The sequence below is a fragment of the Drosophila obscura genome, unplaced genomic scaffold, assembly GCF_018151105.1.
Source record: "Drosophila obscura isolate BZ-5 IFL unplaced genomic scaffold, ASM1815110v1 contig_179, whole genome shotgun sequence".
Classification (NCBI taxonomy): domain Eukaryota; kingdom Metazoa; phylum Arthropoda; class Insecta; order Diptera; family Drosophilidae; genus Drosophila; species Drosophila obscura.
The window spans coordinates 3396882-3421325 of NW_024542766.1; the positions used below are offsets into that span (position 1 = coordinate 3396882).

General features: G+C 40.4%; 1 protein-coding gene across 1 annotated transcript in view; it reads left to right on the top strand.

The window, feature by feature from the left end:
• The first annotated feature begins 3673 nt into the window (after positions 1 to 3673).
• The window catches only part of LOC111079620 (chaoptin), a 49233-nt gene continuing 28462 nt past the window's right edge, over positions 3674 to 24444 (top strand). The window contains 1 exon segment of the mRNA XM_041592456.1: positions 3674 to 4222. The gene's annotated coding sequence lies outside the window, so the exon portion shown is untranslated.

Here is a 24444-nt window from a genome sequence, read left to right on the forward strand (position 1 = left end):
ATAAAAATAATCAAAATGAAGAATCAGAAAAGGAAACAACTAAAACAGAATCAACAGAAAAATCTGAAGAAAAAATGAAAACAAAAGAAAAACCCTAAAAAGAAAAACAGATGAAGCTAACCCAATAGCAGTTAAAATCGTAGAAGCAGTGTGAAAAATATATACATACAATATATATTTATAAAAATAGCTCCTTTGGGTATTTTACAGTTTTTATGGTCGATTTATGATAAAAGTGCAGAGCACAAAACCGACCACGTAGGCCAACATACAAACCAACCAGCACGCCAACCCAACAACTGAGAACGCCAGGTGCGACATGATGCATACGAACCATCCGACAGCCCCCGTCCCAAAGCAGGGAGCGGTGCCATCGCGAGGCATGCGGTGCCGATTTAGCTTGCGGTTTCGGCGGAGACGAGTAGCTAAGGTGAGGTGCGTGAAAAAACAACCGACCCCGTGAGTTACCAACAGTCAAGACCCACAAATGTTATTTGACCATAGGTAAAAACGGTTTTGGATACGTGTGGTGACGTGGGGTAAACCGTTAAGCGAACAAATAACGCCACAAACCGTACCGCCCCCCGACGTTGCAAGCAGTCTGGTATAAAGCATCACTAGCTGAAGTTAACATAATAAACACATTCCACGTTCGCTTTTATTGTAATGTACGAAAATTGTAGCGAAAAAAGAAAAACCCAAAAAGAAGAACAGTGAAGCTAACCAACGCAAATTCAAAGAAGTAGTGAACAAAATATATACAATATCATACAAATGGCTACTTTGTATATTTCATAGTTTTTTTTTATGGTCGATTTATGATATAAGTGCAGAGCACCAAGATAATTACCGTATCCAATCGTATGATAAGGCTCTTAACTATACAAATCTCATTTTATACCAGTTTCACTTGCCAACTCTTTCAATCAACATGAAGATTATTCTTGTTCTTCTCCTAGGTGATCTATATATTTTGTACAGTTTTAATTGTATGTATTATCTATTATCGATAACTACTATATTCCGAATCAGCTCCCCTGAGTCTTGCCATAAAGTCAAAAGGTTGCTTAGAGGATTGTACTTATTTTGCATTCGAGGAAATGTCATGTGCCTATGATTTAGCTTGCGGCTTTCAGGCGGAGAACGAATGTGAGCTAAGAGTTGAGATATGTTTGCGTGAAATAAACAACAGACCCCGTGAGTTTTTGTTACCATTAATCTTTTAGATCTATTAATATTTTATGCCCTACAATATGTTATTTGACTTTTCATAGGTTTTATTAAAACGGTTTCTGGATACTGTGTGGATGAACGTAAGAGACGGTGTAAACCTATGTTGAGCGAACAAATAACAGATATTCCATTTACATAAACTCGTTTTACACTTGTTATAATAGTCTTCCATACCCAGAATCGATTTGCTTTAATAGCAGTCTTGGATTTATATTCTATTAAATTTATGGCATCACTTAGCATGAAGTTTATACTATAATAAATACTATATACTATAATAAATACAGAATTCTTTCAACGTCCCGCTTTTATTGTAATGTACGAAAAATCTGTAGCAGCAAAAATAGAAAAACCCAAAAAGAAGAACAGATGAAGCTAATCCAACAGCTTTTAAATTCAAAGAAGTAGTGAGCTAAATATATACAATATCATACAAATGTCTACTTTGTATATTTCAGTTTTTTTTTTATCGTCGATTTATGATATAAGTGCAGAGCACCAAGATAATTACCGTATCCAATCGTATGATAAGGCTCTTAACTATACAAATATCATTTTATACCAGTTCCACTTGCCAACTCTCTCAATCAACATGAAGATAAGTCACGTTCTTCTCCTAGGTGATCTACATATATAATTTTGTACAGTTCTGATTTGATCTATTATCCAAAACTACTAAATTCCGAATCAGCTCCCCTGAGTCTTGCTTTAAGGAGAGAAAATTGCTTAGAGGATTGTGCTTATCATGCATTCGAGGAAATGTCATGTGCTTCTGATGGAGTTTGTGAATTTCAAGCTAACAACGAATGTGAGCTAAGAGTCGAGATATGTTTGCGTGGATTAAACAGCAGGCCGCGTGAGTTTTTTTTTTTTTATATCTATCTTTAAGATACCCTAAAATACATATATGATTCGACTTTCAATAGGTCTTACCAACACAAATTCTGGCTACTGTGTCGATGAAACAAAAAAACTGTGTAAACCTGCGGTGGAAGACATTCGAAATTGATTGATTCCACATCCATTTAAGTTACTAAAAGTCTAGAAAATTCCCTCTTAAGTTTAATATAATAAATATTACAAAATTCTTCCAACGTTTAACTTTCACTGCAATTCAAATTCGTCTGTCCGCACATATTTTAAGTCTTAATAATGTTGGATTTTGTTCCTTCGCAACGAATATGCAATGAAAATGCAATAATCTGTCTTCTCCGTCATGGCAGCTGCTTAATGTCCGATTGCTCCATAGTTTGACCAATGCAAACCACAAGAATAGAGGATGGGTAGCCCCAAACCACAAAAGAGCGAACGGGAACCCAACCGAACCGAAGAAACCCACTATGAAAAATTTAAACTTTGCATCCAGGCCATTTATTCATCCTCTGCTTGGCATCTGCCATCATATCTTAGCATGCGGTTCCGCCCCACTCGCTTTCCCTTCATTCTCTCTTCTGGTGGGTGGCCGCCTCTCTATCTTCATCTCTGGCCATATCTTTGGCCGTCTCTGTCTGACACTGACAAGTGCTGCCTCCTCTGAAGACGGGTCGGAGCGACGGGGCCAGCACCTTAAAAATTAATTGAAACATCACTACCGGCTAATATTGTATATTAAAAACAGCAGCAAAGACAGGACAGCACTCAAAGAGAGGAAGCAGGAACTGGGACCAGGGACCTGAAACCAGAACCGAAACCGAGGGTCCCCCCATCCAACAACAAGATGAGGCATATAAAACTTTTGGGGTTAGCTGAAGAAAACTTGCAAATTGCCAGAGTGCGTGGCCATTTATCAGTCTTAGTTTTGTTGATGGTGAGGGGCACGAAGCAACAACAACAGCAGCAGCAGCAGCAGAATGGACTACTACGAGTAGAAGAATGTTAAACAATAAATTCGAACAACATTTTTGGTTGCTCTTTGGGAGTTTATTAGCTGGCAGCCGGTATTTTGCGGTCAAAGGGCAACCTGAACTTGAATCAACCCTCCAACCTTACAAACAGCTCCTACCATCCAGCCCACTGCATCCCATCCCATTCCATTCCACTACATACCATTCCATTCATAGAACGAACCCACACCACCCCCCACGCATTCATTCATCTTCATCGTCATCAAATCACTGTCCAGTTTCAAATTTCTTGAAACGCTCAGGCGGTGGACCACAGCATTGCCAGCCTCGAAATTAATGGTCGCGCATGTGCAGACTCTCTTTTGTGGGTCGCTCTCTGGCGCTCATGTGCCGATTGGGGGCCCTCGGCTGTCGTCTGTTGCGCCTAGGACAACAAATTTCTTATTGAATGCTGCCTTTTGTGCTTTCGTGTGATCTAAAAAAACGAAGCCTCTGGTCGAAGGTCGCCGTCGCCATCGCCGTGGCCGTCGCCGTAGCCGTCGTAGTGTGTCGTCGTCGTCGTCGTGTTCTTTTGGGTCTGCTGGTGTCGTTGTCGTGCCATAAAATCCGCATAATGTTGCACGGATGTGTCAGTGCACGTTTGTTATTTGGCGCGTGAGCACCGCTTTTGGGGTTGCACCGTGAGGCCTGAGACGTGTGGCAGATACTCGTCGTACGACGGCATAGCGGAGATCTCTAGTGCTGAATGTTATCAGAAATTCGTACTCAAGCGATGGCAATGGAACGTGAACGTGTAACGTTAAACAGCAAGAGGTTAAGTTTTTGAAATAAAGTAAAATAAAAAATATAAAAAAATAATTCACATAATAATAATAAAAAAAAAAGAGTAAAGGAAATGCGTAAATCCAACGCCAATCACATTGTGATTATTGTAGTGAAGTGAAGTGCTAATCAAACTTGAGCCAACGACGAGTAAGCTAAGCCAAGGAAAAGCAAAGAAAAGCGCCAAGGAAAAGCTAAGCTAAGTAAAAGGAAAACAAATCGTGGGCACATGCAACAACTGGATACGGATACGCCACAGAAGCTTTAAACAGCGCGCCTCAACACTCAGCGCCTCCTCCACCTCCCCTGCCGCTTCAAGTCAAGTACGTAACAGATTGATGACCCCATCATACAATCCAAAGCAAACTAAACAATCCACCATCATCTGCCCCCATCCTTTGGCCACTTGACTAAAAGTTCAATTTCCTGCAAGATGCTTTAATTGAAGCGCACAGTAAACAGAGCAAGGCAAAAGAACCAGAGCCATAGCCCCCAGAGGATATAAACTCGTATGGATGGGTGTCTCATTCTCTCTCTCTCTATCTCTCTTGCTCTGGTCAGTCAGTCATTAGTCATTTGCTCATTTCCGCAAAACGCAACCAGCCCGGATGTGCAGCACTTGTCAGCCAATAAACAAAAGCAGGGACCCAGGGGACAGCGGGTGGGAATCGGCAACTTGGTTACCAGATTGGGGGGGATGGGGGTTCGCACACACACACACACACACACACAGAAGAATGAATTAAATGTTCATCTGGTGGCAAACACATCAGCGTCAATCAGCAATGGTGATGGACTGACTGTCTACGGATTCGATGATGGTCCCACCTCCTGCTGTTTTGCGGTAATGTCCATTGAGTTTCGGATCGCTATCGTTAGCCCAGCGCCGGTGTAATGCCTGTGAGCATTTACCAGAGCACACCTTGATGAGGGAATATCCATTTCCATGCCATTGAAGCCATTGGAGTTATTCAAAATTAAGGGTACTTTTCGATTGCAAAAGGGCTGTTGTACCACCATTAACACTGATTTATATATATTGTTTTTATCCGCATCACATTATCGAAATTATAGCTTAGCAAATTGCCATAATTTGTTGGATCTTTTATGGAATTTTTACACGACATTTACACACACATTTTTGTGTGCTGTTTTTGTAGCTGAAACCCATTTTTAGATGGATTCTAAACATTGTTCAATTTTTTAACGAAAACCACTATCCACAATACCAATCAATCCTTTTGCTGAACATTTTTCCCTTTCTAACCGGACAAATTTAGCAGAATATGCAGAATATCATTCCAGCGGTAACTCTCTGTATTCAGAGAACATTCCTTCTTTATTTGTCATAGTTTTTGGGAATCCCGAAGGGAATAAAATAAAAATATTTGCCTTTGAATGTGTTACAAAATAAAATCAAACATTTTTTGTATGTGAAATAATTTTAGGTGTGCAATTTAAAACCTTAAATAATTTTTTGTTCGCATTTTTTTTATGGGAAAGCTTTTCGAATACAGAAATACCAATTTTTTGTTACATATATGTGTTTGCACATTTCACAGCGTGTTCATGCCACTTTGAAGGCATAAATTCTTCTAAATATTGTCTTCATAATTAACCAAAATTTTTGCCTATTGTGTCCTAAATGCTTTAAGCTTCATTGATGTTTTCTTAAACAGCAATTAATTAGCTGTAGCTTATCATTATCGATATTCGATTATGGCTTAGTTAAGTGTGTCATAAGTGCTTCGATTAACTATTTATAATTTATGCTCTCAGGTAACTACGCTTAAAGTTGAAACAGCACTGGGTACCAGCGTAAGGATTAAGATAGCTCGCCCTAAGCTTTCACTTTGTAAGAAGCTTTTCGACTCTGCTTTAAAGGGGCTTGTAAGTGTCGAAGTGCCGTAAGATATTTTCCTCAGACAGAATTACGTTGCATTATGCAAGGGAGGGGCAGAAAATGTTAGCACAACTGGGGGAAAAACATTTAAAGAGCATTCCACTCCTGGAGTTGCTTCTACGACTTTCCCTACTTTGTGCTTATCGATTGGAGTCACAATTTGATCATCTTCGATACTGCCAGCGTTGCACTGGGCTAACTATCGTTTAACTATCGCTGGAAACTGCCGAATCTAGCATTCCATCGATCTCTGGCTGGGCTGTGCTGTGCCATCATCATCCATGCTCTTGTACACAATATTCTTGCATGGTCTTTAAGATGCTTTCAGGAAAAAGTAGCACAAATGCTTAGAATCATCCATGGGATGAGTGTGTGTTTGGGCGGTGGGTGCACTGAGTATGTGTGGTGGGTGGTGATGGGTGGGGCACTGCATATGTGTCATACATTCAGGTTCTTCGGACAACAATAACCAAGACGGACAACAACAGGGCGCATCATTCATAAAGAGCAAAAAAAAACACACACACACCATAGCATAGGTGCAAAGAAACAAACAGCAGCAACAATGAGTGGAACGAGTAGGGGGGAGGAGGAGTACGTATACGAATACGAGTATGAGTATGAGTATGAGTACTCGTAGGACCCAAAGCTAACCCAGTTTCTTTTTTTTGTGACGCTGCTTCTTCACGGCTCAGTTTTGTTTTGGGCTTCTCTATTTTTTCCTGCTGCTGCTGCTACTTCTGCCTGTTATATTTCTTTTTATGGCTTTTACGGACTGCCCGCAAAACGACAACGACGACGACGACGAACCTCAGTGACAGAACAGCAAAAGAAGAACAACAAAATTTCCAACCAAAAACCAGCCAGAACTTACACCTACAACTACCTACCTTTTGCCCACCCATCCCAGAACAGAACCCCCAAACGCCCATCTCCTTTTGCTAAAACTTGTTTTGTAATTGTTGTTTTTTGGGGGATTTCTGTGGATTTCTCTGCCCCCCAACCTCTGCCATATTTTTATTTGGTTTTTTGTTCGGGTGTGGGGGGGGGGGGCGCTTTCTTTTTGCCTTCTTGCGGAGGCCATTGTCACGTAAATCTGTGACAGAAATTAGCCTCGTTGACAAAAATATGCCTGCTTACACATTATTTGTAGCAACAAATAGAGGGGACGGCGGGCAACAGTTAATGGCGTGGAGAGTGTTGTCGTCGTTCACGACGTCCCATAGTCAGGATCTCGGCTAGGGTTTGGGGTTGGGTGTTTGGGGTATTGGTGGTGCCACTTCTTGAGAAATTTGCATGGGAACTGCGCCAGTTGTTGGTGTTGTTGTTTGTCTTCTGGTTACATTCCCTTTGGTAGTTTTGTGGTGCTGTCGACCCTGGCTTTGCTTCTACGTTTTGTTTTATTGATCTGTTTATGCTACGGGCGGGGAAATAGCCCCCCAATCCCATCTACATCTCACAGCCCTCGTCATGGATAGACAAACAACCAAAAGTTTTATTTGGGGACTAATAAAAATGCAAAAACAAAACAAAAAATGAGATCAAGCGGACCTCGAAAATGTTTACTTTTGAGGGGCATGTGGGGTGTACGGTATTCAGAGGTTAATGACCAGACAGGCGTGAAAGTAATCATAAGCAGGGTCCGCTCGGGTGTCCTGTCGGAGTTAATTTACCTTGACCTGGGTCCTTGGCAGCCCGACTCTATCATCAGAAGGTCTCTAGGAGCCCCGGCTCTATCATCAGAAGGTGTCCTGTCTGGCCGCTCTATCATCTGGTGGTTTATGTTTATAAGCAACTTTATAGTATAGAAGGCAATATTTCATGTTTTTCGATTCCTTTGTAGCCCTCAGGCCTAAACCTTTGGCCCTTTGCTCATGTCAGGCTGTCGCCCTGCGGGACTTGCCGCCTGGCCTTTAGTTTTCTTTGCAACATAAATTATTATTAGCCTAATAAATCATATTTTGTCAGTCAATAATTTGTCTAGGTGTTGAAAATTTTTGCGTTTTCATGAAAATATACAATAAAAGTATATCCAAAATTTTTACGGAGTGGCATATTTTGAATATTATAAAAAAATATTAGCTACTTAAGATTTCTTTTAAGAACATACTTATTTTATGTATTCTTTTAAGCACTTGAGAAGATTTTTTTAAAGAAGAAATCAAAAAGATTTAATATTTTATTTATTAAAAAAAAAAACAAGAAAATATAGAAATTATTTATGATCGATCGTATGATTTATATCATCCATGTAGGTAGATAATGGACAATCATAAACTGTTAAACTCCAATTTATATATTTCCCCAATAATCCACAAAATATAAACTCCAATGCAGAACCCATTAATGACCACCACAATGCCGCGCTAACCCATGACCTACCATAAGCTTAAAGGTCTTTGAGTGTACATGAAAATCACAGAAAATTTCCCAATCAATTCGCAGCCTTAATTACCAGGACATAAGCTACGACTAGCCTTGGACTTAGCCCCCCAAAGTCAGAGTTAATCTATCATGTTATTGGGGTTTTCTGATTAGCACGAAAACTTTGCCCCATGTAACGGCAACAAAATGATTGATGTCCACTACAAAATTTTAACGGTACTCTGTGCCACACCCCACCCACACCCACACCGACACCCACACCGACACCCACACTGCTCCGCCACAAGGACCTCTGTGCCCTTTAAACACGCTAGAAAACCGTTTAGGGTCACTCCGCAAAACCCTAAAACCTCTGTATCTATTCTGCATCGACAACACACACACAGCCTTTGCTTTTCCACTGTTTATCGAAGCGTTCAGTTTTATGTCACAGCAACTGATTGATTTTTAATTAAACGTCCAGCCAATCCACTGATTGATGCTAATCATACGTTTGATGGGTGAAAGCCCACGCCCACGGCACGCCCCATCCAAGACTAATCGGTTGAGAACACATTTTCCACTTTAATTCAAAGCCCCAAAATATGTGACGGAAATTAGAACTTTATTATGAGGCGTTGCCTGCCCCCCCACCAAAAGCAAAAGCAATTTCAATGGAATTTACAACAAAGAATTGTGGAGGAAGGTACGACGACAAAAACGAATCGAATATTATCCAGAGATAGTGCCAAAGATCCGTTTACGTGACTCGGAAATGCAAATAAAATATAAAAGTGGAAAAGTCCCCGCTTTCAGGGGTTTTTTTTTATTGAATTCCATGTAAAGGAGGAGCCGAGTCGTGGGTCTCAGTGTTGTGTGTGTGTGTGTGCGAGGGCAGACCGACATAAATAAACCTCAACTAAGTCGTGTGTTTTGACATAGATTTAAATTGACATGGTTGTGTAAACAGGGAGGGGTGTGGGAGTGTGGGGAAACCACACCCCCCATCCAGACATAGACATAGGCGTAGAGCCCAGAAAGCGAAAGAGAAACAGAGACTAGAGACTAGAGACCAGAGACCGACGCAGACATTCCTCATTGAAAGCCATACGAGAAAAATTCTCGGCATTCAAGGCATTCAAACCTCAAACCAAAGGCCACTTTCCCCCCCCACACCAACCAAACATTGGCCTAATGGCCGATACCAGAAGGCAGCAGAAAAAATAAAATACGAGTAGCAGCGAACAGAACAAAATAAAATAAAATAAAAATGCAAAATAGTTTGTTATTTAACATATTTTGACGGGTACCAAACGGTAGGGGGGGCTGCTGCTGCTGCTGGATCGTAAATGTAAATGGCCCGACAGATATTGTGGGGAGGGGTGGGCAAATGGAGATGATGACAGGAGACAGGACAAAGCAGGACCTAGACTATAGGCAACGAAATATCCAACCAACGAACCCTTTTTGACAATTTTGTTTGCTGCGCTTCGATGGCTCGTTGGGTTGGCCTTTCCTTCGGCGAGTGTTCGCCACGCAAATAGCTGGAAAAGTATTCCCCGATTATGTTTCTCTAACTGGGCACACACGCCAGTCAGCAAATTGAAAGGCAAACACACACACACTCGCACACACTCACACGCACGCACTCCGCAAAACCAAACAAAACAAAAAGAAAGAAAATGCCCAAAAAAGATGAACAGGCCAAAACGATTTGAGAAGGATACCACTACCCGAAAAAAAAAACGGGAGGAGGTGGGTTTAAAAAAAAATGAAATAGAGGAGCAGAGCAGAGCAGTGCACAGGGAATGGCACGAAACGAAACGAAACGCTGTCGTTGCTTTCTATGAATGTCAATTGGTTGGCGGAATGGAAAGCGGAGAATAGAGTGGAGTCGTGGAATAGGAATCGGAGCGGCTAAGGGATGCCAGGGAGGGCCAATTTAAAAGGGCTTACTTTTTAATGAAGCGAGCTAAGGAGGAAACACGATCCACACAGAGACGAAAGGAGTGAGAGTTGAGTCTGCTGCTGCTGTTGCTGCTGCTGGTTGTTCGACACAATGGTGAAACGGAGTATGCCAAATGGATGAGCATACTCGTACATACCTACATACATACGATATGTGAAAAGGGACTAAGTGAGTGTCTGTCTGTCTATCTATCTATCTATCTGTATATCTATCCGTATGTCTGTCTGTCTGTCCGTGTCCTCAAGGAAACTGACAACTTATTGACAGTACAGTGAATGGGTTGAATGGGGGGGGGGCCAACGTGAATTGAAATGTTAGACGAGATGCAATTAGATAGAGAATAAGTGGAAGATGACACAAGTCGATATTATGTCATTGTTATGCAACTGATGAATGCTGAAATATGAAAGGAGAATGGATTTGACAAGGAAGTATGTATGACTGAAATAAAAGACTGACATAACTATAGTTGAACTATAACAATGGGGGAAGTGATTGAACTGTTGGAATTGTAGGAGAGCCGAGCCGAGCCGAGCCAAAGATAAGACAAGCAGAGAGACAATGAAAACCAGCCTAAGCAAAACCCAACTGCCATTTGATTTTTCCCCCAAAGAAAACATTGCCAAAACTACCTTCTACCGATACTCCGGCGAAACATAATCTTTAAACGCAATTTATTCACTTATTATTAGTGCCAAATATAGATTAATTTTCGGCCACAATCATTTTCAAATATGAACACAATTATTCGTAATGCGATACCATTTTGGGGGTAGCATTTTCAGGCAGGCTACTTATTCCGAAATAATCTCCATAATTAATTAGCACAGTTATCATTTATCGTTTCGTATTGATTTGATATTCGGCGATTTTCTCTTTTTTCTATATGGCAGCTGCTGCAGCTGCTGTTGCAGCTAGTATTTGCCGCATGTGGCAATAGCCACAATCTGACATATTGGAATGTCAAACTAATGAGGTTTCCAAACCAAAACGTACTTACCCCCATTTGGCTCCCCCCAACCCAACCCCCCAATCCCAGCCCCTATATACATATATAGCTGTACATATCTGCGCATTCGTTTGTTCGTACGTTCACCAAGGGATAGAGAGAAAGTGGGAAAGAGTATGCGAAACCAAATCAAATCACATAACATGTCAGCTATGTTGGTCGCATCTACCATTAGCTCTGTCCCCACCGTACCGTACCTATGCCAAAAACCGTACAGAGAACCCAAACCAAACCAAAACCGAAGTGAAACCCCCAACTGAACGAAACCAAACCGAGTGAAACCAACTAAAACAATTCCCTTAGCTATGCTAATGACGCGCAGTTTCCTCCTATTGTATGCTACCTTTTGCACTATTTTAGCCCCCCCGCCCCTCAACCCTTGCGCTGTCCCTCAGCTGTCACCTGGCGGTAACCCCAACCCCACCCCCCCCGCCTTCTTGCCATTGCCATTGCATTCTGTTTTCCGCCTTTCCGCTTTTCCACTATGCATGCGACGAGGTTAAATACATGTTCTGTTATGGAGCCTATGCTAATGTGTGTGGAAGGAGTGAAGCAAACTACGAGCGCAACTACGGGAAATGGCATACTAAAGATCTGCTTAAAGTTTACCCTTTTTGAAAGAAAATCAATTTTGCATAAGTAATATTTAGTTGTTGGTTGCTGTTCAGGAAAGCGAGAAGAAAATGTTAGAAATTTTCAGTGATTCTTGGATTTTTGTATAGACAACTCTTCGGATATAATTTATTATTATTAATATGGAATGGTGGAAATTCAATGAATTAATATACGAAACAGCGAGTTATATTATTGGTGGCAAGAAATGTTTGCAGTACCCCCAGCAAATGGAAATGTACCCCAGCAAATGACTTTGATTGAGCGAATAAAAAAGTTTGCATCTTCCATTCAATAGAAGATTATTTTTTCAGTTACGAGTTTCGAGAGAGAACTTTCCAGTTGCCATAAATCTTCTTAGTTATGTACATGCTACATCATCCATTCTTGTGAGATTTGAACATCCTATACATCTATAGGGCGTGTAATCTTCGATATGTCAAATATTATTGCCAAGATATGTATTTTGGCGCACATACAGAGAGAGAGAGGGAGAGCAGACATGTATTTTGTAAGGATATATGCATATAGATGCCTTCCTATTTGCTGTTTGTGAGTTGTTGTCGACATCGTCGTTTGGTTTGGTTTTCGATGGTTTTGGATTGTCCCCAGTCTCGTCTCCGTTCTCGTTGTACCTCCTCATTCCCATTCCCACTCCCATTCGCATATTCTTTATTTTTTTTTTGCTGGTTCTGGCTCTGGTTGTCGTCGTCCAATATGTGTCAAATGCAAATTTAAATCTTATTGAAAAAGGGGATTATGTGACAGCAGCAGACGCTGCTCTAAAAAAAAGTGGGTAGGGTAAGGCCATCAAAAGATGGAAAGGTATTGTACAGAGAGAGAGAGAGCGAGAGAGAACGTAGAGATATATGCTATAGGGTTCTTCGGTTCTTTCTACACATCTTTTGCATTCAGTTTGTGGGTTCTGTTGCTGCTGCTGCTGCTGTTGCTGCTGCAACTAAAAATGTCACTCTTCCGGCTATAATCGAAGGCAGGAGAAGTGATTGACTGACTAAAAGTAAGAGAAAGACAGAGAGAGAGAGAGAGAGGTCAGGTTGACTGACTAAAAGAGAGCGGCGAGATTGAATGACTGAAAGCGTGAAGAGGGTAAAAAACACGGTTAACTTTTGAAGGTGGAAGTGGAAACCGAGAACCGTTTCTCATTTGCATCTTTTGCTGTCTGCCATTTTTTAAATGGTTTTTCTTTCTTGCTAGATATTTTTCCACACCCCCCCCCCCCATGGTTTTCTCTGCTGTTGTATTTTTCATTCTCATTCTCTTGGTTTTTGCGGTTTTTTCTGTCATTGCATTCATATCATCATTTTGGCATCATCTCCGCCTAAGAGTTTGGGAGTATAATAGAAATTCTACTGCAGTATATGCCGCACCACACACACTCACACACCGCACACACACACACACACACACACACACTATTCCTCTTTCGATTCCAGTAGTCTAATCCCATATCAACATGCACACACAGCTAAAAATATATATATCCGTATATATGTATGTATAACCAATACAATGACATGACCATACAATATTTCTTCTCCACAAAATGTTTTATGCTTGGCTGCTACCTCGCTCTGTCATCTCTTTTGTGTGTTGGTTGGGGGATATTCAATATTTTCCAGGCATTGAAAATGTTCTTTAGATGTAGTGGGAGGATATGTAAGAGATGGGGGGCAGCCCAGCCCGATCAGGAGGAACGCTTGTATATATTTCAAAGCTTTTGTTATCAATATGTCGCCTGCTTATTGAAAATAATACAATATTCGTGTGGGGGTATAAAAGTGGATGTGTGTGTGTGGGTGGGTGGGTGGCTGGGTGGTGTGATGGCATGAGTATTTGGATGTACGTAATATATCTCTCTGTCTGTGTACCATATTGTGTGAAGTATCTACAAGATACTCGCTCTCTGTCTCTGTCCCTCTCTCTCTCTCTCTCTGTGTGTCGTGTCACCTGTCGTTGGGGGCTTGGGCACACTTTTGGGACATTGATTGTGTCATCATCATCATTTAAAATGTAATTTCTAGTGATTCTTATTCAACAAAAAAAATAATACAAAAACATAAACTTTTTGATTAAATCAAAACCAAAAATGTATATTATATTATATTATAAACCGAATATATCCCCCATAACTGCAGGCAATATTTGTTGAGTCTAAAGTATGATTCGTATGATTGTTTGTTTGTTTGTTTGTTTGTTTGTTTGATTGTTGGTTGATTGCTTATTAGGTTTGTGGGTTTTTGGGTTTTTGGGTGTGTGTTTTGATTGTGCCTTTTGTTATTATGAACCAATTTCAATAATGGCCCCAGCGTTGGCATTAAATATACATATCACAAAATGCCACTACACTGCACACACACACACACACTGTCTTTCATTGGGAAAGAGAAAGTTAGAGTGGAGAGACATCGACATCTCTTTTCTGGATAGGACTGGCAAATGCCCTCACGTAGCCACATAAATTCGTATATTCAAGCTCTCTCGTTGCTTACATTAAACATTCCTTGCCATTCAATTCAATGCGATTCGATTCGGTAAGGGAATTTATGTGCAAAGGGAGTCATCGTCTTGGTTCTGGTTCTGGTTCTGTTTCTGTGCCTTCTCCTAATTGAAACATGCCCTGTAAATGCATTAAATCCCCCCCCCAAAATACTACCAAAATAATGAAGCTGATTAATTCAATCAGTTGTAATGTGGCATGCCCCACCACACCCCACACCACCCTTCTGTAGGTATTCCCCAGTCTACATTCACATCCTCATGCTCATCCTGTGGCATTGCGTACAGCAGCTCTGCTTGGGGTTTGCCTTTCACCATGTTAAGTAGTTTAACACGCTAATGTGATTGAGGCCCCAATGCCAAGAGCCATGCCCGCCAGGGTGCCTCCATCCGGTGATAGATCAATGAATTAAACGTAATCAGAAGGGAACTTATTTTTAATGCAAATGCAAATACGAGGGTCTGCGAATAAGTCTTATTACGGGTTAATCATAATCATTGAAGGAGTGAATCGGGAGTGAAGCAAACCCCTTGGAGCTTATGTGCCCCATTCATCTCGCTGATATTCCTAAAAATATTTTTGGTTTATACTTCATTAAATATATGCAGTATATTTGATTGATTATTGCAGACTTTTTTTAATTAAGTTTTAAATAAAATTTCAATTTAAACTTAACCATAAAATCAGCTTATGGAATTTTTTATTGTATTTAAGTATTTTTGAGCCCTCGCCTATATTTAATACATTTTTTTTTTATATTTCAATTTTAATTTTCATCAAGTTTAGATCTATTCACATACATATTTTGCATATTGTTTTATTATTGCAACATATTTCAATGAAGAAAATTAACCACAAAAATGTTCAACAATATATATGTCTGTCCGGCTTTACCTTTTTAAATATTTTTGTTGATACATTTTTTTTGTGTGCTGTTATTCCACTATAATTCCCATCCATAAATATTTATTTGGCAATATCATGCTTCAGGTTTTAAATAGCTTTCTTGTTTTGGAGTGTGTGGCGAATGTACTGTACATACATACACATACAATAATTTGATGCAGCAATCCCATTAGTATTTATGTATTTTCAGTCAGACGGAGAATAATTATTAAAAATGTATGCGGGCTGTTAGGATGTTTTGGTCATTTGCCATCATATAAATTTGATCAAATTCTCCATAAATTTATATAATTTTCATAACGATGCCATGCCATGCCGTGTGTGCAACAGATTTGTCTACTTAGTTTTCGACTAATTCCTGGGCTGCCGTCGATGATTGAAACTCATTGGATATGCAAATTTCAGTGCAAAATGGTTGAAGGGTAGAATGGTACACGGATGGCAGGCAAATGCAAATGAATTAAATATTGAAATTCAATAATTATGAAGAGCTTCAAAAATATTTCCACAATTATTAATAAACGTTTGTACAGAGAGAGAGAAGGGGGAGAGAGAGGAGAATTTTATAATGCAATTTAGTAATTTCATAGAGCGGAGGAGAGAACGAAACTCAATCACTTTGATATATTAAGTGTGTCTTTTCTCGCATGACCTTTTTCGTCACTCATTATTTATGCTCGACCTTGACTGTTTCGCAGGGGAGTCAAATCCACTTCATATCTATCAAGGCATCATTGCTGGGTCTGATTTGAGTCTGACTGTGTGTGTGTGTCTGTGTGTGTATCATCGGTGCCATCGGCTGTCGCTGCTGCTACCATTCGTTGTCAAAAGTCAAACATTCAATTTGCAATTTGAACATGACATTTGTCAGGAGACAAACACACGAAGACAGAACGAGAAAACGGACTCTGTATGTGGATGTGGAAGTGGCACAGTGGCACAATGGAACTGGAAGTGGAAGTGGATGTGGATGTGGAAATGGGTGTGTAAGTGAGAGTGAAGGGAAGCCGACATGGCGACATATCAACTGAACCTTAAATCAAGTTGTAAAGAGGCTGGGCCAAAGTGTTCAGAGGATTCTCATTCCCCCTAGCAGCAGCAGCAGCAGCAGCAACAGAAACAGCAGCAATAGCGACAGCTGTTGATGAAACGACAGCAACAACAGTCATAGCAACACGAGAAGGAGACAAAAAAAATATAGCAGCCTTATGCTTGGTACATCGAATAGGTGATACCCTGGTATTTAAATTTATTATTGATGCTTTAGGAGGATTTGCAAGTGGAGAGAAATATGGAGAAATTGAACGGGAATTTGCATGACTGTTTAAAATATAAAAAATTATTTATTTTCTTATTCTGATTTAAATAATTGCCAAATAGGTAGGCAAGCAATTTAAGCGTCATATGCTTGCTCATATTAAGTACATTCCATACACTTTTACACAGTCTAAGCCACCCTTAGACCACCCCAAATGGCTGACTATCAAAAGGAAAAGAAATGCGAAAACATACCGAAATGAAGATGGGCAGCTGCGAGGCATATGCGGACACATATTCGTACACACACTTACGGAAGGAAACACACACACACACCATCGCGGACAGATACAGATACGCAGACACAGACACACACACACACATGCGGCTATAAAAGTGACAAATGTTAAACGAAATGTAAAGAAAAACTGACAACAGGAAGACGCCACGTAATGAAGCATAAAAAGAACATTTTTCAAGACGACTGCAAATACAACAACAACAACAGCAACAACAATAATAGATCAAAATATCAAGTAATACGCGGTAAGGGGGGGTAAGCAAGAGAAAAAAAAGAACACAGATTTTATAAATAGATTTTAAATAATTAATGAATGTGGATTTGGCTGCGGATTATATCATTAGTGTTGCTATTTTTGTATGTACATACATATATGTGATTGACTGACTGTTTACTCTCCCTGAATGTTGTACGATCTTGTTTTAAACCTGCATTAAAATTGGTTTAAATTTACAGATAGGTCAAAAATATCTACAATTTTTTTTTTTAATTTTGGGTAAACATATTTTTATTTGATAGAAATAATATTTTTGTTTTTCTTTAGGGTAACTTTCGTTATTTGATATTTATTATATTTTCTTTATATTTTTTAATGGAATAAAAATAAACAATACTTATAATGAAGTAAAGAAAAATAAATAAATAAAATCTTTTCCATTAGATGAGTACAAAAAATTGACAATTTAAATATGCTGAGCTTACAATTTCCAGAACTTATGTAAAATATTTTTAAAGGCGTTGCTGCATTGCCGCCCTAGATGTTGAAGATTTTTTTCTTTGCAAATGTATCTTTCCTGTGACCTATAAAGACATATTTATCGATGTTAACCTTCTGTGTGTGTGTATTATTCTCTGATTATATTTTTCTGTGTGGATTGCACAAATTACATACATATGTATGTACATGTGTACATATGCTACGGCCAGCGAACCGTATCGAACCTCATCAGCTTTATTCTGTGGGGGAATCCCCAGCCAGAGCTCAGAAATCATAGCATACCTTGGGGCGACCTGACGACTGACGACAGTGGGCCGCAACAGCAAAATCAAAAGGCAAACGAAAACATTGCAATTGCTGAACCCAAAACCCCCCACTGTGTCGTCGTGTCGTTGTCCTCGTCCTCGTCCTTCGTCGCATAATCGAAATTCATTTTCACGCTTGTAATCAATGCGACAACGCCCCGGCCCCGGTCGCCAGCCCCCACCCGAAAGGCACGCCCACCAGTCACCGCTCTCCCCCCCCCACCAATGCCACGCCCAACTTATGCAAATCGTTGACTTCGTGCAGTTTTTATACCCTCCTATGATACCTCCCCTACACCCGCTCAAAACGTAATTGCTAAAAAAATTTGTGTGCTGCAAAAATACAAAAAAAAAAAACAAAAAAAATATAAAACGAAAAGAAACGAAAAAGAAGCGTTGGAAGAAAAAAATGAGAACGGCAAACCGAATTTAATTTGTTTTTCGCTCGTTTTGTGCTTGCAACTTTTTCGTTTTCTTCTCGAATTCTCGTTTTGCTACTATACGAAAGAAATATATACATATAGAGGGGATATACATATGTATATAAAGGTATATATGTATATGCTTCTTCTTTTGTTGTCTAGCTTGTAATATTTATTATCGAATTGTGTAACATCGTGCGAGAGAGAGAGAGAGGGGAAATGTGCGAAGGGAGGTAGTGGAGGAGATATGCCAACGCAGTGCGAGCAATTTTCAGAACTTGAATTCGAAGTCAGGGACCACCTCTGGCACAAGTTGCAGTTGTAAGTTACGTTTGTCGGTTGTTTTTTCGGAATACACTATCTGTAGAGTATTATAAGATAGAGCAGGTTTTTTGTACACAGCAGGTGGGACTATAAATCATTTTTTATGCATGAAACTAATTTCATTTAAATTAAACAAATATCTACATAATTCTGCCTAATTTAAGTGATTGCCTTCGTACTAAATGGATCATAATTCTGTCATGCAATGCCCAAAAAGGAGTATATTTATTTTAAGCATTTCTTCACATGCAAAAAACCCTGCAAGAGTATTAAAACTTTCGAACCCCCCGAAGCTACACACTAGGTCTTTTTTCGTTTCATGTTTTGCTGTATTTGCTGTTGGCCCCATGGCTTGTTCTTGGAGTTTAAAATGTTTGCTGGGATTGGCTGTCTGTCCAGGTCCTTGTCCTGGGGACCGAGACCGAGACCGGGGCCATTGGTATGCACACGCGTGGACCTCGCACAGTTGTCCTCGACAGGAAGTCTAACCTAACCCGGGCATATGCCCTGCACGTATTGCCCTTATAAATTGTTGCCAAATATATATACATATATATAAATATATGTATATGTATGTATGTAATATGTATCCCCTATCCTACCATACCGTACAATATATGTATATGTGGTGCTTGTGGAGGACTCTTGTGCTCGGCTCCTTACCACTCTTGTGTGCTGCATGTGCAGCCCTTCCCTGTGCTGGTTGCATGCGTATGACAGTTGCAATTGTGCTTTGGGTTTGGCTTCGGCTTCAACTGCGACTTCAACTTCGGATTCGGCTTGGGGTTTTTTGGTATGCACGGAGGACAATTGCAAAAGTCGTTGCAAAACTTTTTGCCAAGCCATGTTAACTGTCAGTCAATACACGAAATGCGAATGATATGGCTTATTTGTGTCCTACGGATGTTGACTGTCCCACCTCCAGCTCCTCCAGCTCCTCCCCTCCCTCTGTCTCTTGGTGAAAAGCCAAAACCTTATGACTTATTCAGTGAATGTTTGGTTTGGGAGTTCTCGTACTCGTACTCGTTCTCCTCTCTCTCTTCGTTTTTGGGTATGGAATGTCTGTCTTCTGCAGCTGCGCTTGGATTCCCCTCAGCTCTCCGGCTACAACTGCCGTCATTAATTATACGCCACGTGTCGCCGTCGAAGCAATTAAATTTACGCATTTAATGAGAAAAGCGCCTCTCAAACGTGCCACAAACACAGCGGCAGCAGCAGCAGCAGCAGCGGCGGCACATGGAAATACAGAAAAATAATAGTGTGAGGATTATTGAGGTGGGGCAGAGCGGAGCAGAGCTACTTAATTAACTGCATGGTCAATAACTTTTAGGCACAACTTATGAGCTGCACTTACGCCGCAAGATTAATGGCTTTCCGATTCTGCCCATTGAGCAGGATTTTCTGTGATGCTTTGGCTTTTCTTTCGATTCAGTCAAGGCAGCTAATTATAGAAATTTCCTTGTCCCGAATATTCATATCCCTGCACCAGAGGCTGGCATTTTGTGTGGGGTGTGTGTGTGTGTGTGTGTGTGGTAGGAGGTAGGTGGTAATCACAGCATAATGAATGCCTCCTTCACACCTTTTGTTCTTTAAATAGAAGTCATTAACATTTAATTTATGTAGCTTTTGGAATTAAGTAATTAATTTACATATTTTAATATGAAATGGAAATATGCCTGTACTTGAAACTCAATGGGAGGAAAATGTGCTTGAAAAATTAGTATTTAAGCTATAATATCTTTTGGAGAACTTGAATCTATTTTTTTTAATTTTACATTTCTGCTTAGAACTGAGCAACATAGTTCCTATATGCCTTTAAATTACAATAAAAATTTCAGTACCCTAACTTATAGAGAATTCCCTCCTCTATGGTAGCTTTAGCTCACCTCCACACGTTACCCAATTTTAATGAAATTTCCCGACCACCTACAAACAAAACAAACATTAGCTTATGCCCGCAGGACACTCGCTCATCAGCCTACCACCTGCCCTACCTTGTCGTACATTCACATCTTGCAACTTTAATACATTCATTAGGTTTATAACGAGGCACGCATATCATCTGTCGACTGCCCCCCCCCCCCGCGCACACACTCCTTGGGGAGTCATTGACACACATTTCATCATCAAAGTGGGCACAGAACGGCGCATTGAACGATGGGCAGCAGGCGGTGCGCTCATCCATTGGGAATTCATTCGCTCTTAACTGATGACCAACACCAACACCAACACCCCAGGCCCATTTCCATATAGTACGTATAGAACTTTAGTTGCTTTACACACTGAAAACTTGATACTTTGACCTTTTTCGGGGGGGAGTAGGGGTAGGGAGGGGTAGGGGTCCTTGGGTCTTAAGTGGCGGTCAAGTGGCTGGCATAATCAGCAACGGCAATGGCGAATGTGGCAATGGCAAACATTTAGCAGTTCAAATCCTCAACATTTTGGCCCCCTTCGTGCGTGTGCCCACAAAATTCCAATTTAATTATACACCTGACCGAATTTGAATATGCCCTACCCACACCCAGCTAAAACATACCTCTAGGTATATAATATACTCGTACACATGAACCTTGGACCTCGTAAATTTAACGCATTAAGTTATTTAAATAATGTTTTTTTTTTTGTCCATTTTGTTTTTTTGTTTTTTTTTTTGCGTTTTCTTTGTTGCTTCGCTCGCACACGCTGCTTGCTGGCTGCTTTATATGTGAAATTATTTTAGGGTAATGGCAGCAACGTGATTAGCCCAAATCATGCAACAAATTCATAAATTTCTTACAGGACACGACTCGCTCTGGCACTCTATATGGCTCTGTCGCTTTAATGCCTTAATGAAGCCATTCAGTTAGCAAAGTGTCGCCATTCTGGTTGCTCATTCCTGCCCATTTATGCAGCCATACGTAGCGAAGTGCTTTACAGAAGTGATGGTTGCTGCGGTTGGATTGCTGCAAATTGGAGTTTGGCTGTGAGAGGAGAAACCGCAGATCAATGCGGAGACCCCTGTGATGACATTCCAACGATTATAATCGTATAATCGCAGTTGAATGTAAATTGCATTGACAGAAGAGCTGTTGAGACAGTGACGATTATAACAAAAGATTGAAAGGGAAAGCAGCTCTACCTAAAGCACACTTTATGCTGAAATAAAATGCGAAAGGGTATCCAGAAAAATATGTGCAATCCAATCGAACGTTGAATAGATTGCAAGTAAGATTGATGCCAACCAAAACTAAAATATTTGTAACACAAAAAGAGCTTAAAGTAAAATTCCTTACATTCTCGTGTTTTCTTTAATCTACCATAAAAATATTGCAGCCGAATAAATCTTTTATTTTAATTCAATTTAAGCTGTCGAAATATTAAGTAACTTAAAGTTTAACGAAGGAAACTCTGGCAGCAAACTTTCTCTTAGCAGCCGAAAAGTGTGCAGAAAAAAAAGAAAACTTTATGACCTGCTTTACGCATAAATACGAGTATGTACATGCATACATATGTACATACATATGTATATACGTGGCCGAGTACGAGTGCGAGTATACTTGATATACATTAAACAGCCGGCAGCTATGAGAGCAACTAAATCTACTTGAGGCAGCTGCATATTTTACCTACCGCAACCTCTCCAATGGCAGGCCAAGAGAAATCCCATCATTTAAGGCACAGGCAGAGGCCTCTTAATGTTTTTTTCTTTTTGTACTTTTCAGCTCTGAGGCTGAGCCAAAAAGATGCTTCGGTAAATTTTTGCAGAGGTTTTTGTGGATTTTAACTGCTGCCAGTTTTCTGTTTTCCGTTTGCCTTTTGATTGCCAGAGAGAGAGAGAGAGACAAAGAGAGAAATAGTCAGAAACGTTCTCCATTCTGTTTCACAGGCTTTTCCAGAATCTGGACAAAATCTGCGTGAAACACTCATGGGGGGGGGGGCTTTTGGGGGCTGTAGGCTTTTTGTTTTGGGTAATTTACACACAGATTTTGGAATGTGCCGCCCCCAACTTCCCCCTGTGTTAGGCACAGATACAAATCACACGTCAAAATCAAAGTTAATCCCTTTTGTGTTATGCACAGCAATTGAAATTATGTGCTTAAAGGCTTAAATCCTCCTGCCTAACAAACAGCCAAATAATAAACAAAAAATAAACAGAAAAAAAAGCGCATAAACCAACGCAACAAAAAAAGTAAATAAAATAAAACCTCCCCCGCGCGCTCCGCTGAAAGCAGAGAATGTGTAACAATCCAACAAACATCCAAACAAGAATCCCCCAAACGCAGCACAAATTGCGTATGTTTCTCCTCTCCCCACACGCCACACTTCCCCCCTCAGATATTGTGTGTGCAATATTTTCCCCTTTTTCATACGACTTTTGCCATTATTTGTGTTTTTATTGCGCCATACATGAAACACACACATATACGAAAAAAATAACAGAAAAAAAAAACACAAAATGGGGGAAGTGAAAAGAAGTACCGTGAGGGATTTGAGGAGCATTGAGGAGAAGAGCGCTGACTGGACTGGAGTGGAGTAAGGTAGCAAATCGAGAGCACCAGAGGAGAGCAGCGCCAGTGGCAGTCGTAGCGCCAGCGCCATTTGCCACAACTGCGTTCGGGGGCACTTGAGCGAATGGCATAAAACGCCGCTGCTGACACACTCTTCTGACCCTCATGCAGCGGCAACAGAAACAGCAAAAAGCAGCAAAAGAAGGCAGGCAGGCAGGCAGCAGCAGCAACAGCCACAAATAAAGGCTCAAATCGTTTTGGCCAACTGAGTATTCGACTTGGGGATTTCCTGTATGATCAGGAGTTCAAAATTGATGCACATTTCAGTTCTACTTTTTCTTGTGTGAATTATCAGCACTTAAGTATGCTACGTTTTTTTATTTAGCAGATTCAGAGGAGAGACCTCCATTTTGGGAGACTCAGGGATCTTTCTTAATATGTCTAGACTAGAAACGAGGTTACAAATTAAGACTAGAGCCTAGAGCTAGCATATGAACAACATTTTTCGTACTACTTTTATATTTGTTTATATGGAAAAGTATATTGTAAAAAAACTGCCATGATTTGTAACCATAACCTTAAGTTGGGTTATATTTGAAACTTCTGGAAGAATAACAAGTCAACTGCTAATTTCTCTAGGGATCCAAGAAATCTTTTGCTTATTTTTTGTAGACTTTTATATATGAATCTATGAATTTAGTTGCATTTTCAGCCCATATTTTCTTTCTATATATTTCCCTTGAGCATTTTTCTGGCTGATTCTGTAAACTCTACTTTCCATGTCACCTGTCCATGCCAGCACAACCCTGTGGATACCCTATAGATTGGCTATAGCTGCAAACAATAACAGATTTATTGCATATTTCGCGCTGGTAATTGAGATTAAACAGTTGAAAAAAATAAAAAAATAAAGAGAATTGAAAACAGCCGCATGGCATTTCATAAACCCCGAGTACACACACACAGACACACAAACACACATACACATGCGCGAAAGCAATGCCATAAAAGCTGGGCATAAATTTAAAAGCTCGTATATCGTTTTTGGCTTTGGCCCTCAGTCAATCCTTTTCTGTTTTTTTTTTTTGGCCCCTCTGCGCATTGATCCTGGGGGCCAATCATTTAGGCCTCTTGGTACCCTTTTGTTCTCGCTCTGTCTCGCTCGAGCGTGTAATTCGTTTTAATAATTGTCAAGTGCCTGAATTTATTTATGACAAACTTTTAATAATTTAATTGCTGGCCCAGCAATAGTCAGGGTGGCCAGGGCCAGTGCCAGTGCCAGTCCCCTCCCCTGCACTCCCCATTGTTTTGCTGTTGTCGGTTATTGTTGCAATTGCTGGATTTGTCGCTGCCGCCGCTGCTGCTGCTGCTGCGTTCGCATTTAATTGATAAATGCGTCAGGGTCTGCGACAGGAGGCGGCGGCAGGCAGCACCGAGTGGCCGCCAATGG